A 6263-nucleotide genomic window follows, 5' to 3' on the forward strand; every position below is an offset into this window, starting at 1 on the left:
TTACGCCACCTAGCCATTTTGTTTTACCATTTAAGCTTAGAATATTTAAATGTGATGATGATGATGATTAACTTTATTTTCAAAAAGGGTGGCGCCATGGCCTCTTTGGGGGAAGGGGAACATAGGTAGGAAAACTTTACATTCGGCGGTGCACTCCTGTCGAGCGCGCGAACTCCCATAGGGAGATCAGCGTCTCCCTGGCCCGTGCCTCGTTAACCGGTGTGATCCAGGCCTCTAAAGTGTCGATGTGAGGCCCCAGGTGTTCGGCTCTTTTGTCTCGCAAGCCGGCACAATCCCAGAGTAAGTGTCGGATCGTCGGGCTCACGCCGGCGGTGCATGTAGTGCAGACGACAAGTGCAGCGGGCTCGGACCCTTCCGGTGGCACTTGGTCGGGTGGGCGGCCCCTCCGTGGTTTGTAGCTACGCCACCGAGCGAGTATGTCTTCGGTGAGCGCAGCTCCGGTGCGGGCCTTGTGAATTAACACTTGTGCCCCTCTGGGTAAACCCTTGGGTAGCGGTGCCGGGTTGTAGGGTGTTTGATCTCGCAGCCGACGCTGATCCTCTTGTCGGGCCGCAGATTTCTTCTCTATGGGGTCTGGGTCCGGCGGCGCGAAGGGGACGAAGATCCCTGGGTTGGAGCGGTCTTCCCTTTGCTCGCTCGCCCACGCGTGTGCGGCCTCGTTACCGATGCCGCCCGCGTGTCAAGGGACCCAGTCCACTGTCACCTCAATACCTTTGGTGTTTTTTCAAATACGAGCACAGACTCTTGATTCGCTGGCAGAGCGTCCCTTCGCGAGGCGTTTTCCCCAGACGGGCAAGGGCTTCCCTACAATCCGTGAAGATGGTTACACGGGTGGGTACGTCCACTGGGTCGAATGTCTCTCTTATTCGAGATAGTGCCAGGTGTATTGCATCCAGTTCGAGGCGGCTCGTGCTAGGTTCGCTGTCGTATTGAAGTGTCTGAGCATATCGGTCCTGGCCAGTAGCGTAGGCGAGTGTGGCCCGCTTCGTCTCTTGGCACCATGCGGCGTCTGTGAAGACCGCGTGCTCCACGAGGTCTGCCCGCGCAGCAAGTGCAGCTCTTTCTTCTGAATGTTCTTCGCGGTGTTGTTTGCGAGTGAGCGGCTTGGGGTTTCTGACCATAATGTCCTCCCATGGTGGCATGCTCTTCGGAGGCGGGGCCTCTCCTACGGGAGGCCGCCAACCCTGTAAATCCAGAAGACGTTGACCGGCTCTAGTCGATGTCCGGCGCCGCTGATGGCCGGCAACGCGGGTCTCAATGATGGCTTGTAGAGTCGGAAGATTCGAGTACCGATACAGCTCTTCCGTCTTAGTGTGTCTTGGGAGACCGGTGATTGCACGCAGGCATTCACGATGCAATATTTCCAGCTGTTTGAGCTGCGCCTTGGTCAGGACGAAACATGCGGCTCCATAGCAGGCTTTTGAGGTCAGGACTGCTTGAGTGAGCAAGCGGATGGTGCTCGTGCCCGCGCCACCGAGGCGGTTGCCCATTCTCTTAATGAGTTGGAGCTGTTGTCGCCACTTGGGTTTGAGTTGCTTGATCCACTCTTGCGCTCCTCCTTGTTCGTGCAGTGGGACTCCCAATATGCGAATCCAGCGTTCGGGGGAGCGCTGAATGGACTGGCCGGCCAGGGTCAGGTGTATTTGAGCTCTGTTGTGCTCAAGACCGCCGACGATGAGGAAGGCTGTCTTCTCTGGGGAAGGTTGCATGCCCGTAGTTTGCAGGCACTGGTTAATGGCATCTAGGGCCGTCTGCATGGTTTCGACTGTTTCTTTAGTGTCGAGCTTTGTGTTTCGGGGGTCCACCCAAAGGGTGATGTCGTCCGCATAAGTTGTGTGCTGAAGGTGTGGGATGGCGCGCAACACTCTTGCTATTTTTCTCATGACCAAGTTGAAAAGGGTCGGCGAAAGGATGGCTCCTTGAGGTACTCCACGGAAATTCTGGAACATGCGGGGTTGCTGGGCGCCCGAGCTGATCTCAAAGGTACGATTCTTGAGGAAGCTTTTCACGAAATTGATTATGCGGGTGCCTGCGCCACTATCTTCGAGTTCCTCGATCACTGCCGAATGCTCGACGGTGTCAAAAGCTTTCCGGAGATCCACTGCCACCAGGAGTCCGGGTACCTTGTTGGTTCCTCGGCGCCTCTTACCCACAAAGTTTCGAAGGAGGTGTAGGCTGTCGTGGGTGCACAGTCCGGGGCGAAAACCGGTCTGCGCAGTGTCGTAGTAAGGGTCGTCCCTTGCTTCTTCCAAGACATAAGTGAGTCGCGTAAGGATCATCCGTTCGAGTAGCTTGCATAGCGTAGACGTAAGTGAGATTGGTCGGAGGTTCTGTATTTGATCCGGACTCTTTCCTGGTTTCGGAATAGGGTACACTACTGAATGTTTCCAGTCGGCCGGTAGTACTCCTGACGCCCAGACGTCGTTAAGTTCTTTCAGGAGCTTTCGTTTCTCCGGCTCGTCCAGGTTGCGCAGCATGCGCCACGTGATTCCATCCTTGCCAGGGGCGCTGCGCTCGTTGACAGAGTCCAAGGCCAGTGTCAAGTCTTGAATCGTGAACGGGGCGTCTTGTTTTGTGTCGCTCGGCGGTTGCAGTTCGTACAGGCACAGGTCCGGATCGTTAGCAGGTTGTGGGAAAAAGGCCTTGGCGGCCGCTTCCTCAAACTGCTCCGGAGTTTGGTCGGTGGCTAGCTGGATGTTTCGAGCAGTGTTGGGCGCCTTGGTCTTGCCGGTCAAGGCTCTGTGGGCGCGCCATAGCTTGCGGGTGCCAGTTCGTTCGTCAAACGACACGCAGTGGTCAAGCCACCTCGAGCGAGCCAGGCGTTTGGCATATCTACGTGCCTGTGCCGTCTTGTTGCGCAAACGCACTAGGTCCTTGAATCGTTTGCCGTTGTTAAGATATATCTTGTGGAGCCGCTTGCGTGCTTCCCACAGGTTGATTAGATGTTTGTCGGGAACCGGGTCTTGGTCTTCCACCTCCAGGTTTCGCGTGGCCGCTTGCGCTGCCCTCAGTAATTTTGCGGTTACGGGAACCGCGTCTTCGCACGTGGCCACCGCCTTTCGGAAGGCGTCCCAGTCGATAGCCTGAGTTAAACGTCTGCGCCCTGCTTTGCCGCCGGTTGAGAGCTCCAGCCAGATGGGATAGTGGTCGGACCCCATAGGGTCCGGTCCGCACCGCCAGTCGGTCACCAGTCGGGAGTCTGCCCAGGTCAGGTCCGGGGTGGTGTCTCGCTGTCCCTCGTGTAGTCCGTGGCGTGTTGGGTAGTCGAGGTCGTTGGCCAGAGTGAGGTGCGCCAACTCCGCTGCCTCCTTTAGCCGCGCGCCCCTGGCGTTAGCAATCGAGTACCCCCAGTCCGGGTGGTGCGCGTTAAAATCGCCCGCCACGAGCAGGCGGTCACGGGGGTAGCGCTGCCGGAGGTCCATCAGCCATTGGAAGCCAGCTTGTCCAGCGTGGCCGCGCCTGGAACAGCTTGACTCAGGTCTCGCGTAGCAGGAGGTTAGGATGACCCGGTGACGTCCAAGCGTGCAGCGAACCGCCACCACCTCCTGGAGCGGGTTGCAGTAGGCCGTCGTATCTATTTGTGCCTGTGGGAGGCCCTTGCGCACAAACACCGCAGCTTGTGCTTCAATGGTCTGAGATGTGTCACTTGATCCGCCTCTTAGTCCGTGTTCAATCGTTGGTTGGAAGTATCCGTTGAAGCCCGAGATGCCCGGACTCATCCCCCGTGTCTCCTACAGCAGAAGCGCCGCCTGCCTTCCGGTTAAGCGGAAGAGCTCGACAAGCTCGGCAGCGCTCTGACGTAGCGAGCGGCAGTTCCACTGCAGGAGGTCGGGAGGACGCTCAGGCGGTGGGTGCGCCGAGCTGCTGTTCAGTGGAGGTTGGTTGCGGCTGGTGCAGGCTGGGTCCATGTTGGCTAAGTATGGGGGAGAACATCTGAGCGACCTGTTGTGCGACCATTTGAGTCACCTGTTGGAGGAACTGCTGCGTTTGTTGTTGTTGTTGCATTTGTATTTGCTGCTGCATCTGCTGTATTTGTTTCATCTGCTCTGCTTGCTGCTGTTGCTGCTGTATGAGTTGTTGTATCCATACCGGCGGCTCGTTAGAGTTCTGGCTTGCTGCCTGGTGCTGGGGTGCAGGTACGTGGGATTGCTTTCTTGCCTGCTGTCGTGTGGATGAAGTATTTCCAGATGGTGTGCGACACCGCCCAGGTGAAAGGGACTGGCGTCGCTTGCTTTTCTCAAGGAGCTCGGTTTCCAATCTCTCTTCTTCCTCAACTTCAAAGTGCAGCGCCCGGAGCCGATCTGCTCGTGATTTCTGCCGTTGATTGTGTTTGCACTTGACTTGTTCCATTGTACGCTGAATTTCTTTCAGTTGTTGTTCCAGACGTTTCATTGTGCTATCGAAATCGGCTTGATCGCGGTCTTGCTCGACCTGGAGTGTCTCAAGCATCTGGCGTGCATTTGGGCTGCGACCGCCCTTGAGACCTCTCGCAGTTATATCGGCGTAGGAGTGGAGCGGATCCTGGATCTGAACCTTGCTCGACCCGCGCAGCTGGGAGGTAGTACTCTTGGAACCGCGACGTGAGTTAGTGGTGCCAGAGGGTTGCTTGGATCGCTGCCTGCGCTTGCGCGAGCGGCTCCGTGCCAGTCTTTCTTGTTTGGCTCCTTCCCTTTGTTTCGCGCGCTGAGCGAATTGAGCTCGAGCGGGACAAGAGGGATCAGTAGCCACGTGTCCATCCTGTTTACAATGACCGCAGTACTTGGCCTCGCCATTCGGGCAGGCTTCCGGGGGTTGCTCGTGTTGTTTTCCGCAGTTGCTGCAGACCGGCTGGTTAATCGGGCAGGTGGTGGCTTTATGTCCCGGGCGGTGACAGCGCGGGCACACGAGCGATCGCTGTTCGTAGCATTCCACCCTTCTCGGGAAGCTCCAATACATAACTTCGCGTGGCGGATGCGGAGATGCAAAGTGGATGAGGACTGTACCTTTGGAGCCCATAGGCCGGGCCGTCAGGACATCCACTCCGTCGGCGTACAGCGCCTCCAGAAGCTTAGCCGTGGGTTCGTTGGGTTTGCAGCCATGGATTACTCCCCGGGAGATACCGTCCGTGGGAACTTGGTGCGTACGCACCGGGAGTGGTGGTCTCGATCGCAAAGGTAACACACCCATACGGAGGAGATGCGTGGCCTGCGTGGAGTCGCACGTAGTAACGACGATGGTATTAGAGAGTTTGCTCACCCTCAGTATCTGATGTTTGAGCAACTTGGGGTCACCGGCGAAGGAGCTGATAACGGTCTTCAGCTCTTCTGGGTCTAAGCCCAATACGTCGCATCTTTCTGTGGGCTGTATCTTGATTACATGGGTGCCGAGAGTTACACGTTCCTTGCGGCTTGTGGTGGGTAGGGGTTGGCCCGATGCCTTGAGTTGCGCTCGGCGCTGGGTTCTCGTTGTAGCCTTTTCCCAAAGTCCCTCCAAGTCAGTGGCGTCCGGCTCTCGCGAAGCCCATGAAGCCTGGAGACTCGTGTCTGCGTCTTTAGGACTATCGTCGGACGAACGAAAACGCTTTGCATTATTGGACGGGCCAAAGTCCTCCGCGTCCTCGTCCATCTCTTGCGAGGAAGGGGGAGAGGTTTCGTACGAAGTGACAGCGGCATGATCCTGAGTAGCCTGCAGCAACTGCAGCCGCGGTGGCGCAACCAGAGGCGTCGTCATGTCCGGGAGTTAAAACTGCGTTGTGGGTCCGATGGGCCGGCGGCGCAACCGTCACCGTGCCCTATTCCTTGCCGCGCTGGGCCAGTAGGCTTAGCGCGGAGGGTTCAACAAAAGACTCATAAAAGGTGAAAAAGGGCTCGAAATTGAGCAAAAAGTTGCTCACGGATGCGAGTAGAGCTCTCAAACTGCTGGTGAAATCAAAGATGAGAAGAGATGAAACCAATTACATTCCAGTACAATTAGGACAAGGCCGCAGGAATGCCAGGAAACGATTCGAACCAGTCTTCTTCCTATTTAAATGTGAAAACTATATTCACTCCGTACTTCAAAGAAAGTGAGGCTATAAAACCCCCTTGCCATCAGTTAATAAGAAAATACCTAGTGTGGGGGGCCGCGAGGCCCTGCCACGTTATTTAAAGTGAGGACATAGAACGAGACAAGCGAACGACGTGTCTGCCTGTGATGGCGGCTTCAGAGCATTCCCTTGCACGCGCTCTCCGAGGCGCGTGCGCGTGCTGCGCCTCGAGCCATCT

General features: G+C 56.7%; 1 pseudogene; it reads right to left on the minus strand.

Moving 5' to 3' along the window:
* Positions 1-124: 124 nt before the first annotated feature.
* LOC121835417 lies at positions 125-3740 on the minus strand (annotated as a pseudogene).
* Positions 3741-6263: the final 2523 nt, after the last annotated feature.

Source organism: Ixodes scapularis, unplaced genomic scaffold (genome assembly GCF_016920785.2).
Source record: "Ixodes scapularis isolate PalLabHiFi unplaced genomic scaffold, ASM1692078v2 PGA_scaffold13__105_contigs__length_92229423, whole genome shotgun sequence".
Taxonomy (NCBI): Eukaryota; Metazoa; Arthropoda; class Arachnida; order Ixodida; family Ixodidae; genus Ixodes; species Ixodes scapularis.